This window comes from Petaurus breviceps, unplaced genomic scaffold, assembly GCF_028583685.1.
Source record: "Petaurus breviceps papuanus isolate PSGF00001 unplaced genomic scaffold, PetGlider_PUasm1.0 174, whole genome shotgun sequence".
NCBI lineage: Eukaryota > Metazoa > Chordata > Mammalia > Diprotodontia > Petauridae > Petaurus > Petaurus breviceps.
The window spans coordinates 22030918-22044279 of record NW_027185761.1 but is presented as its reverse complement, the minus strand read 5'-3'; the positions used below and the strand labels follow the sequence as shown (position 1 = coordinate 22044279).

Sequence of the window (13362 nt, the reverse complement as noted above, 5' to 3'; positions counted from 1 at the left end):
AATTATCTGTGACTTTCCATATGGCTGGCTTATGACCGTTCCAAGGAAACCCACCCTTGACCCTGTTGCCATTGGGTTACAAAAGGCTGACAAGGGTGTCCCTCCCCTCAGCAGGCCTTTTGGATTGTCCTCACACTACTCTCCTCTCTGAATGAAGACTTCACACTTCCACACCAACACTTGGTCAGCAGTGGATTTTGTAATTTATTTCTCAGTGCTGCCCTTCAATAAATGGTCTCTTTGGGGATCTAGAAATGCCCTTACCATTTCAGGCAGTTCATATAATGTAGTGGTGACTTGAAATCTCTCCAAAGACTTTACAGCATATGGTGTAAAGCTTCATAATCCTCATTATCGCCTTCAGCCTGTACCTATAGCCAGGAGACATCAAGGAAACCCCATCCCACCAAAGAGCAGCCATTTTCTAGTAACTGAGCAGTCATGGCAGCCATCTTCCTCCTATGCCCCTCAGTATACAAATACACAAACTCACTTCAATGCACAGTTATGCAATACATTGCAAGACACCAATATATACTTCAGTACACAATGGCACAATAGTTCCTTGAGGCATCTTGTCTGGCTTGCTAACAGAGTCTGTCCCAAAAAACAAACAATATTAAATTATAGCCTAGAATTTGAAAAGGAAAAATAAATCCTCAGTGTAGCCCACCAATGCAGATGCAACCAGTAAAAAAAATGTAGGCAATGTAATTTGCTAGTACAAGGCTACATGCTACACATGCAAGCAATTTAGACCTTAAATATCAATGTAGGCCAGACCCTTGCCCTCAAATTCCTGATGTATTCCTACAGTGTTAATGCATGTAGCCTTTGCTTGACTCACTAGAATGTTCCATGAACACCTACCCAGATCGAGATTCACATGAACTAGGGTGTTCAACATGGGGTAATTATATGAAAAGACAATGTCACTGGGCTCAATTCCCATCTCAGCTGCACTGGGAAACTCTAAAATCACATGAATGCAATTTTCAGACTATCAGAATGGAATTGAGACATGTATTTTTAGAGTAAAATACTTAATTTGAACTCAAACAATTAGCAAAAGAATGGGGAAAACACTTCCCCCAGAACACTGTGGGATACCATGTTCAAGACAGGGGGCCATAGCAAAATTCAAATAGCCTAGTTAGGTTCTGCTATCAGGGAACTTAGGGAATAAGACACATATCCAGATAACTTTAGCACAGGTCAAGTGTGAGATAGAGATAAAGAAAAAGTCCGGGCAAAGTACAAGTATAATTAATCAGAAGCATATCTCCCCTTGCTTGTAACTTGTGGTGACTCTGCAGTAATTTTAGTGGCTTTATAAAAGAGAATGCATTCTCCCAGAGCCAGGTGTGCCCAAATACTCCCCAGAATTTGGCCCCATAGCCAGAAATATCAGGTGCTTAGGTCCTCCCTGACTACTTGTTAATTTATGCAGGCTAATTGGGCAAAACATATTTTTGCTAAACATCTGCGGCAGGCAGAACTCCCAGGGACCAGCCTAACTGCATTTGGCTGTACTTTGGACACCCAGGACTCAGCCTATTATTACTCCTCCCTGGAGTATTTGAATTTTAGTGCTGGACAAAGCCCTAGGGTAAGTGAATGAATAGCTAATTGTGCAATTTCAGGCATCAGCATGCCAGGCGGGTAGAGGTATTTTGGGAATTGGATTTGTGGGGAGGACCTTTGTAGGTCTCTGAAATCATACTGCGTAGGTAGCCTGCCTCTTCTTTGATGCCCAAGACTTCCTCTTAAGCGATTTAAACCTTGTCGATGGGGGAGAACACTCCCTGCCTCTTTGCCCCAATTTTGCTGCTTATTACTTGTATAACCTTAGGAAAGTCATTTTACTTCTCTGTTTCCTCATCAATAATTGGAAAAGATAGGACTAGATAATCTTCAAATCCTATGATCTTCTCTCTTTTCCTTTTTCATTGCCTTTGTCTCTTTTTCTCTGAGGGGAAGGCAGCATGGCATAGGGAGGAAAAGAAGCAGGGTTCAGATCCTGCCAGGATGCTTACTCTCCAACCCTTCCCCTCCTCTGAGTCCATTTTCTCAACTTTAAAATGAGGGAGTGGGATTATATAGCCTCTAAGACCCCCACTAGCAAGCCCACTCTCTCTCTGATCTTCAGTTTCTCCCTCTGTACTGTATCTTTCTCTGTTGCCTACAAACATGCCCATACCTTTACTCCCTGCTAGCTCTCATCCTGTTTTTCATGGCTAAACTCTTAGAGAAAACTATCTATAATTAGGGCCTCCCCTTCCTTCTCTCTCACTCCTAACCTGCCTGCAATGTGTTATCAGACCTAGTCTTTCAGCTGAAACTGCTCTCCCCAAAGCTACCAATGATCTCTTAATCGCCAAATCGAATGGCCTCATCCTTCTTCAATCTCCCTGAAACCTTTGTCGCTGTTGCTCACTCTTCTCTTTATGGAAGCTCTCTCCTCTCCTGGTTTTCATGACACTGTTCTCTCCTGGTTTTCCTCCTCCTTTTCTGACTGATTGTTCTTGGTCTTCTTCACTGGTTCTTCAGCTCACATCCACTAACTAAGGGTCTTCCTCAAGGCTCTGTTCTAGGGTCTCTTTTCCCTTTAAACGATCTTGATCAGTGGTCTTATCAAATCTCAGGGGTTCAGTTATCACTCCTGTGCATACATATGGTTCCCAGATCTATATATCTGGTCCTAACCTCTGTCCACTTCAACATCACCAAATGCTTTTTGGACATCTTGAATTGAATGTCCCATAAGCATCTCAAACTCAACATATCCAAAATATAATTCATTATCTTTCACTTAAATCTTCTTTTCCTCTCAATTTACCTATTACTATTGTCTTCTGACACTTAATTCCCTTCCAAGGAATCTACAGTCTTGCTATAGAGGTCTACTTTCTGTTCCTCATAAATGATACTACATCTCCCAACTGTGTACATTTGTACTGGCTGTCTTCTATGCCTCGAATGATCTCACTCCTATTTCAACTCTGTAAGAGTCAAAGTGCTTTAAAAATATAAATGCAACAAGTTTAAAAAATTTAAACATTTTTATTTGATACATATTTTATTTAAATGTTAATATCAAAATGGAAATATTAAAACATTTACATTTAAACATGTATATGATTTTATTGTGTTGTTTTAAGCATATGCATTTTGGTGCCCTAGGGCAAAGCCCCCCCCCCCATACTGCCTTAGATGTCACTCTGCTTTTAGGATGACAGAGCATTTATATTTAAAACATCTCATTTGAACCTTACAGCAAGTAAATGCTTTTGCTATTCCTATTTTGTGGATGAGGCTAGAGAAGTTAAGTGACCTTTCCAATGACACAAACCTAATAATTACTGGGGGCTGGATTTGAAGCCAGGTGTCTCAGTCTCAAAGTGCCAGTCCAGAATGCATTTCACTGTACTAGGTTGCCTCTCTATTTTGCAAAACAGGGAAGAAAAGTCTCTCCAAATATTTTCCATTTGTCTTAAAACTTTCCCTCAGGCTCCATGGTCAATGTCTCTTTGTCTTCTTAGAGCTATCTGCCTTTTTCTTCCTGCTCTGGCCAATCTTCCCTTAGTGTATTTCTTTCTCACCATAATCTTTCCTGTTCTCCATCCTTGGCCATGTTCATCTGTTCTCCCACCCTACGCATGACCTTACAATAAAGAGAATATCCATACCATCCTTAAAGGATCCCTATCTATCTCAACATAGAACCTGGTACAGGAAAGGTGGTTCATAAATGCTGGTTGACTTGAAGTGACAGAATAATGGGATATTTTCTGGTATGTGTATGTACATACATATATATGGGTAAGTAAATATATAATATGGAGTATATGTGTATATATGCATGTATGTTGTATATACATACACACATATATGTTCTCCAGAACTCAAGCAATTCACAAAAGTGTTATGTAACTCAACAATAGCCCAGAAACAAAGGCTATTGCTCTGGTCCTTGCCCTCCAGAAACTAGAGAATTAGAGAGTTAAGAATGAATGGATACCCTTAGAAAGGGTCCTTCAGTTCATCTTAACTCTCACACTTTTACAGAACTTCCTCATTAGGTAGTCTTAGTACTTAGCATCTAAAACTTCTCATATCCCAAACCAAACTCATCTCATTTTCTCTTCGGAAGTGGCTCCCCTTTCCAACTTCCTTGGTACGTTCAATCTCGAAATCACCTTGGAGACATCTCTGACTCTTTACCTTCCTTCTGTCCCTGCCTCTTTTTTTGGAGACATCAAGTTCTGTCATTCTTTCTTTGAAGTATCTCCCAGATATAGCTCTTGATTCTCCATCATTTTCATTGCCAAGATCAGCCGTCAGTAACATTTCCAAGTTTTAACTATGGCACCTTCCAGTCTTCCTTTCTGTATTCTTGACCACATGGTTTTCCCTACCTATGCTTTTATTTTAATGGACTTCTGACCATTCTGATAGTCTCCAACTACCCTGTGCACCAAGGCCAGATTAATCTACCTAAAACATTGGTTTTTATTACATTTCCCTCCTCAAAAATCTCCAGATTTTTGCCATGAGTTTGAAGTCCATGATCCCTCAGCCTGATTTCTGAGCCTTTGATAATGTGTCCAGACTCTACTAATCCTACTTTAGAACCCATTACTCACCAATTAAGCCCCTTCCACTTCAATCAAGCCAATCTCCACTTCATCACTCCAAATTCATTCTAACACCACTAAGATGTTAAACCCCTATTAAAATGCACATTACTTTGGAGAGCCTTCTATATCTTCCCAATTAACTCAAGAACCACAATAGCTCACAGGAGCCACAGCAATTTATCAGCTTAGGTGACAGGGAGGGCCCTTAGGGGATGAAGTTCACTTCAGTTTAAAGGTTAATCTTTACCTCTCTGAGGTCTGTATCCCAAAGAGATTAAAGGAAAAGGACCTATCTGTTGTTGTTGAACTGGCTTTTTAGTTGTATCTGACTCTTCACAGCCCCTTCGGGACATTTTTTTGGCAGATACTAGAGTGTTTTGCCATTTCCTTCTCCAGCTCATTTTTACAGATGCGGAAACTGAGGCAAACAAGGCTAAGTAACTCCCCTCAGGTCACACAGCAAGTAAGTATCTGAGGCTGGATTTGAATTCAGGAAGATGGGTCTTCCTGATTCCCTGTACCACCTACCCAGTCCCTATATGTATGTGTGGACACACACACACATTTATAGCAGCTTTTTTGTGGTGGCAAAGAATTGGAAATCAAGGGGATGCCCACCAATTGAGGAATGGTTAAACAAGTTGTGGTATATGATTGTAACAAAGTACTGTAAGTGCCATAAGTACTGTAAGTGCTATAAGAAATGATGAGGAAGGGTGGTTTCAGAAAAAATATGGTAAGACCTCTATGAACTATTGCAAAGTAAAACTGAGAAGAACTAGATCATTGTAGACAGTAATCTCACACAATGTTATGATGATCAACTGAGAAAGACTTGGCTGCCCTGATCAATACAGCGATCCAAGACAATTACAGAAGACTCATGATAAAAAAAAAAATACTATCCATCTCCAGAAAGAGAAGTGATGAACTCTGAGTACAAATGAACATATGATTTTTTCGCTTTATTTTTGTTGCTTTTTTTCCAACATGGAAATCTGTTTTGCATGATTTCCCATGTATAATTGATATCATATTGCTTGCCTTCTCAGTGAGTGGTGGAGGTGTGGGAGAGAGGGAGAGAATTTGGAGTTTAAGATTAAAAAAAAAAAGAAATGTTTAAATAAATAAGTAAAGACAAACCTTAATCATGAAGTAAATGGAAGCAACAAACCTGAGATGATTGAAGTTGGGGGTGAGGGAAGACACCATGGAAACCCTGGGTTGCGATAGGAGGTCTCCAATAGATACCTATGGTAATAGGTTTCAAAAGCTACTGCAAAATTTTAGAGTAGCCTTAGCAATCATTTACCTAGTTCAACACCCCCATCCCATACACACACACACACACACACACACACACACACACACACACACTTTGCAGGGGAGAAAACTAAGTCAAACAATCAATGATCATTTAAGCACTTCTCTTTTCCAGGCACTGTGTTAGGTACTAGGGAATGCAAAGGCAAAGGGCTTACATTCTATCAATCAATGTTTATTAAGCACCTACTATGTGTCAGGTACAGTGCTAAGCATTATCAGTGAGACAACACATATAGTTGCTCAAGGTAAAAATAGCCATTGTCAGAGTTAGGAGAACACTTCAGGTCAAAGACTGCCAGATTAGTGGTCTTCATCAGGCTGAAACTGGGAAGTCCTGAGGACATTTGTCTATTCCACAGTCTTGCCTAGGACTAACTCGAGGTCCAGAGCCTACCTTGTAAGTAGGCATAGTACGAAAACACCTATGTAACTCAATTTTTCTCATAGTATATGAGAGATAGTATAGTATACATATATTATACATAGTATGCTCTTTGAGAGCACAAATAAGTCTCCCAACCCATAAATATTTTTCCTCTTTACTATCATGATGCCTGAAATTCCACCATTATATGTCACTCTTTTGGTTTGGAAAATCCTCTATGAAAATGCAGGGCAATCACCCTTAGGAGGGGGGAGCAAAGTAAGCTGTTATCAGCTACCACCTTATTATTAGCTGATAGCCAGCTAGAATATGGCCCTGATGAAATGAGAACCAAGACGGGGCCTGAAGAAGGAGGGAGGGGACAGCCAGGAGGTTAGTTAGAAAAGGTGGGTAGGAATGCACCAAAGACCATTTCCCCTGACTTCATAATTGTATCAGAACTGGCCTTTCCTGATTCTCCAAATCAGAGGAGGCTCTGAGACCAGCACTAAATCATACCACTAGAAAAGGATGGTATCCTCAGTGTGAGTTACACCATTCCCCTTTTCCTTATCCAAACGTTGTAATAGTAGGGGGAAAGGAGGGAGGGGACAGGAAAGCTGGGCCTGGTGCCTGATGGAAAGGCAGCTGGCTCTGTGCCATCTGCTCTGGAAATGGCTACCAGAGCTGGCGAGAAAGCAGGAATGGTATGTTGCTGGGCAGGGCAGCTAAAGCCTCGGGACAGTCTGGGAGTGGCCCAGAGGGATCTCCTTGCCAAGAACAAGGAGAAGGAGCCTCAGAGGTCCTAAATGAGGTTACCTCACCATCTGGCTGGGAGCCGGGGAATCTATTTATTGAACTCTTGTAAGGAAGACCGAGCAAGTTTGGGGTGTGGCTGAATTTACCTGCAGAGCCTTCATTTTTGACTTTATATCATGGGGGCCTGCTGCTTCCTTTTGATTATCTATTTCATTCAGTGACCAAGTATCTATTATGGAGGAGGAACTGAGGGTGACATTAGAAATAAAAGGACATAGACCCTGACCTTAAGGAGTGTATAAGGAGAACTATGTTGACCAGATCTAAAGGCCAGAGAATCAGACTTTCGAAATGAGAAGTAGAGCCATCATCACTCATGCTGCATGCTGAAAAAAAGTCTGAACAGATTTCCACATTAGAAAGAAGCCTACCATATGAGTGTCAGAATCACACAATTCCAAAACTGGAAAGAAGCTAAGAGATTACTTGGTCCAATGGCCTCATTTTATTTATCACTAGACAATAGAACTAGACCTCAGAGGCCATCTAGTCCAACCTGAGTTGAGGCCTAGAGTAAGTGACTTCCTTATTCAAGGTCCCAAAGAGAGCAGAGCCAGGATTTAAACAAAGGTCATGTGACTCCAGCACTCCAAATTCAGCATTCTTTCCACTGTACCATGTTGCCTACTATCCCCCATTAAAAAAAAAAATCCCACATGTTCCTCAATTCTTAAAGCACGATAAAATGTTGTCACAAGAATATGCTCCCTTTGGGTCAGCCATTCTCCAATTGATGGGCATCAACTTTTCTTCTAGTTTTTTTGACACCACAAAGAGTTCTATTTTGTTCTAGGTGGGGTGAGTTTGGTCGTTAGTTTCGTTATTTTGAGGTATAAATCCAGGCATGAGATAGTTCAGCCAAAGAACAGTCTAATGACGTTTCTGGCATAATTCCAATTTGCCAACTGCCTCATTTTCACAAAGGAGGAAACTGAAAGTTTAAAGAATGCAAGTCACTTGCCCCTGGTCACATTGGTTACTGGGAAAGACCTGTTCCCAAATGAAACCCACATGCAATATTCTAATGCTTTCTATTTTCCAAAGCATTCTCTCCTTCTCTCTCATCCTTTTGTAACATTTTTGTCAGGGAGGGAGGGAAGAAAAGATCATAGGGTCCTGGAGTTGCAAAGGACCTCAAATCATTTCATTTCTCTGGGCCTGTGTCCTCATCTGCAAAATTAACGAGTTAAAGTGGATGACTTCTGAGGTTCTTTCTAGTTGTAGATTTATTATTCTCCCATCACCTAGTCTAATCCCACATTCTTATGGGGTGGGAGGGGAATAAAACAGATAAAATTACAAAATGGCCTACATTATCAATTACAAAATAGTCAGTCCTTGTGCAACCCTCTTTCACTTTCATAGTAACAATAGCCAAGAGCCATGCCCCGTGCTAGGTACTAAGGGGGATGCAAAGGTGTCAGATGCCAACCCAGCCTGCATGGAGCTTACAGTTTAAAAAGGGGTTAAGACACTTAGAAATAGAATACACGATAGAATCTGGTCAGCAAATAACAGAAGTGTCATTCTCTCACACACACACACCCTCATAACCATACCACACACATACCCCCCACACACAAACTCTAAAAAGAGCAAAAAGATTACTCTCAGCAAGAAGAGAAAAGTTTTTCTGCTTTTAGGTCAAATTTCAAAGTTTTATTTTAAAAAGGAGTCTTGCTCCTGCTGTGGAGGATGAAGAAATGACCTCAGCTTTAGAAATTCCCTTAAAACCTTACAGTAAGGATTCTTGGGCTGGGATCCACCAGCTGGATAAATTGCAGAGGGACTATGAACTTGGATGGGAAAAAAAGAGTTTTCCTTTTCATTTCCACTAACTTTTGGTTTCCTTTGCTATGCTCTGTATTTTATCTTGTGAATTTACAAATGTGAGTCTGAGGAAGGGTCCATAGCACCTTTACTATTGCCAAGGGAGTCTGTGACACCAAAAAACTTACAAATCCCTGCCTTAGGAGTCACCCTGAATGTTGCTTGGACTTGGCAAAAACCCTGGCCTTTTGCTTCATCCTTGTTCTCTGAGCCACTGGGGCTGCTTCCTTCCATAGTTCCTGAAAGTTACAATTTGAAACTAGTGCAAAGGCCATCTCCCACCCACCTACTAAATAAGGCCAGTTTGGGGTTTAATCAGGTCCTAGTAGAAAGAATAAAAATGAGGGGGAGGTATCACTTCTGTTTCTGCTTCCTTTTCTCATCATCCACAGTGCTCTCTACCCTGGGGTTCATGGATTTCTTTCTTTTTTTTTTTTTTTTTGCTTTTTGGAGGGGAGAGGGCAGGGCAATTGGGGTTAAGTGACTTGCCCAGGGTCACATGGCTAGTAAGCATGGATTTCCATATAGCACCACACAGTGTCAGAAAGCTAATGAACAAATAAACAACCCAAAAAATCCCTGGCCGGGGACTAGTTGAGGAGATGGAACATCAGAATGGAGCTTCACTGGCACTGGCTGAGGGGGAGAGAAAAAAGACCAGATAAAGCTGTACAACCTGATACTCTGGAGGACAACAGTTGTAACAGAATGAAAGAGAGGCGGGGCAGAGATTCTCAGGAGAAAATAACAGGGAAAGGGGTCAAGAACAAGATTCAGATGTCCATGTAGCAATGCACAGAGATCATAAGAAACAAAATAAAGGAAAAATTCTTACACAAGAGGGCTGCCTGGTATGGCAGAAAGCAAAGGATGTAGGGAGCAAGAGATCTCATCTCAGCCCTGAAAAAGGCTTGGCAAGTCGTCACACCAGAGGTGCCAATCCTCCTAGAACACCTCAGACACCACAAATTTTTATGTAATGAGGACAAAGGCTTGGTGGGCGTGGGCTAAGGGCTACTAGGACTGCAACCACTGGGAGGAAGAGAAAGGAAGCAAAACCCAGAACAATGGTATTGGCTTTTCTTAAATTTCAGGACCTTTTTGTCAAAAAATTTATTTTTATTGCCCAGGAAAGAAGAGAGGGAAGACCTGAAAAAAATTACAGATAAGCAAGGCAGATTGAAAAGTTACATGTTGAATTCGTTTTAAAATTCTCTTTTTAAATTGAAACTTTAAAAGAAAAAATTTAATTAAATTTAAACCTTAAAATAATTTTTAAAAGAAAAGTGGCCTGCATATAATATAGATATAGAGTTTCATATACAATCCCATTTTTTGGTTCTATTATATGTATGGAAATGCTCGTTTTATTTTGTGTTTGTTAGTTCAGAAGAAAAAAAAATCAGCACCCTGGAGAAGACCTCTGATCACAAAGCCCTTGTTATGGTTCCACTTGCTAGTATGAAATTTCAAAATAAAACATGGCAGTGAAAAGACTCAATCATTCCTAAGAGATTGATCTAATAGAAGTAATGAGGTACCAATATCACATAATAACAACTGACATTTATATCCTGCTTTTAGGTTTGCAAAGTAGAAATTTTATCTCATTCATTTTGATTCCCATGACAATCCTAGTACTAGGTTTTATTATTTCTCTTTTACAGATGAAAAAATTGAGGCTGAGAGAGGTTAAAGGTCACATAGCAGGTATATAAGGCAGAATTCAAAATGGAGGATTCCTGTCTACCATTCTGGCATTGTATCCTGTACTCTATGTAGGAGGTTTACTTAGGGAAAGAGGTTTCTGACCTTAACAAGGTACAGACTCTTCTTGGACCCAGTCAGAGCAGCTGAGCAGCCTCTCTACTCATCTTAACTCTGACAGTTTCAGATCTTTCGGGGTGTTTGGCAGCAAAAGGATAAAGAGAAATGGGGCAGCTATAGTAAAGTTCAGGGAAGGGGAGAGGGGCAGCAAAAACAAACACAAGATTTAGGTCTTTTTTTTTCAATGTATGGGAGGCATGCATCTGGGAAATGACAGAAATTGAGGATGCTGGAGAGGGGCAGACATAGAAATCAAGCCTCTCAGGAATCTGGATGGGACAAGACCTAGGACCAGGAGAATATAAACTCATTAAGGACAGGGACTATTTCAATTAGTATCCCCAGAGCTTTGCCCAAGCACACAGTAAGCTATTCATGTTTGTTGAATTGAATTGAGGTGGAAGGATCAGCTTTACATTAGAAGAAGAAATCCTTGGAAACTGGTGGGAAGGATAAGAAGTCAATTGGAGAGAGAGATCCGTTTAGATGAAGATGACAAGAGATCAGTATACAAATATGTATTAAGTACCTACTATGTGTAAAGCACTGAGCACTGGTGGTACAAAGATAAAAGTGAAAAGGTGCCTGCCTTCAAGGAGCTTACACTGTATCAGGGAAGCAATAATTATCATCACAATGCCTAGCATTTATATAGCATTTAAAGTAGGCAGTGTGTTATATAAATATCTCATTTTGTTTAAAAACACAAACAAAATATATGAATAATAAATACATGGGAATTTTTAGGGAGTGGAATATTAGTAATTGAGGAGATCAGGAGAGGTTTGATGAAGTAGGTAGTGTTCAAGATGAGTTCTGAAGGAACCTAAGGATTCTAAGAGAGAGGTGAGGAGTGAGTGAACTCCAGGCATTGGTGACAGCCTGTGCAAAAGTATGGTGACTAAAGACAGAACTTTGCATGTAGGGAACTGGCAAGAAAGTCAGTTCAGCTGGACTGTAGAATGTGTGAAAGGGAGTAACATAATAAGTCAGTTAGCATTTATTAAGTGCCTATTGTGTGCTAGGCATTGCACTAAGTACCAAGGACACAAAAACCAAAAACAACCCCTGTCCTCAAGGAGCTCATAGTCTAATACACAAGATAACATGCAAAGAACTGTGTATAAATAAGATATAGATGGGGAAAATTGGAAATAAACTCAGAAGGAAGGCACTAGCATTAAAGGGGATCAGGACAGGCTTCTCGCAGATGGTGGGACTTTTGTTGTTCTTCAGTCATTTTCAGTTTGACTCTTTATGACCCCATTTGGGTTTTTCCTGGCAAAGATACTGGAGTAGCTTTCTATTTACTTCTCCATCTCATTTTATAGATGAGGAAACTGAGGCAGACGGTGTTAAGTGACTTGCTTCAAAGTCAAGTTTGAGAAAGAGCAAGGAAGACAGTGTCACTGGATTGAAAAGTAAGAAGGGGGCGGCTAGGTGGCGCAGTGAGTAAAGCGCTGGCCCCAGAGTCAGGAGGACCCAAGTTCGGTTCTGGCCGCAGACACTTAACACCCATACACACACACAAAAACTAGCCATGTAACCTTGGGCAAGTTACTTAACCCCAACTGCCCTCCAAAAGGCCAAAAAAAAAAAAAAAAAGGTAAGAAGAATCCCTGGTGGTTGGGGTGGCTAGGTGGCACAATGAACAGAGCACCGGCCCTGAAGTCAGGGGGACCTGAGTTCAAATCTGGCCTCAGACACGTGACACACACTTACTAGCTGTGTGACCTTGGGCAAGTCACTTAACCCCAATTGCCCTGCCCTCTCCCTTCCAAAAAGCAAAAAAAAAAAGTAAGAAGAGGAGAAACATGTAAAGAAGACTGGAAAAGTAAGAAGTGGCCACGTTATAAATGACTTTGAAAGGCAAACAGGATTTTATATTTGATACTGGAGCTAACAGGAGTCAGTGGAATTTATTGAATGGAAGTGGGAAGGAGCTGATATGATCATTTCTGATTTTTAGGAAGACCAATCTGATAACTGATAGTGAGTAGATTGGAGTGGGGACAGACTAGAGGCAGGAAGACCAACCACAAGGCTATCTCAGTCTAGCAGCTTCCATTGACATAACGCTTTTAAGGCCACAAAGTACTTTACAATTATTCTCATATGGTTTTATCCTCATGAAAACCCGAAAGGCAGGTGCCAATACTCTTCCTCTTTTATAGATGCAGAACCTGAGACAGACAAAACTTAAAATGATTTGCTCAGTGTCACACAGCCAGTATGTTACTGAAGCCCCATTTGAATTCAGGTCTTCCTGACTCTGGAAAATCCACCTAATTAACAGGAATAAACTTATGAGGTGCTGAGGGTCTATACTAGGTAGTTTGAAGCCAGGTTTGTTTTTTTTTTTTAAGCAATTGGGGTTAAGTAACTTGCCCAAGGTTACATGGCCAGTTTTTTTGTGTGGGTGTTAAGTATTTGAGGCCAGAATCGATCCTGGGTTCTCCTGACTCTGGGGCCAGCACTCTTACTCACTATGCTACCTAGCCGCCCCTGGAGCCAGATTTTGAAGGACTTTTAATGCCCAACAGAGGATTTTGTATT

At 40.8% G+C, this 13362-nt stretch overlaps 1 long non-coding RNA gene across 1 annotated transcript in view; it reads left to right on the top strand.

Annotated features, from left to right (window-relative positions):
• The first annotated feature begins 1491 nt into the window (after positions 1-1491).
• The window catches only part of LOC138158035 (uncharacterized), a 47409-nt gene continuing 35538 nt past the window's right edge, over positions 1492-13362 (top strand). The window contains exon 1 of the long non-coding RNA XR_011167535.1: positions 1492-1609. This is a non-coding gene — a long non-coding RNA (uncharacterized lncRNA). The remainder of the gene's footprint in view (positions 1610-13362) is intronic.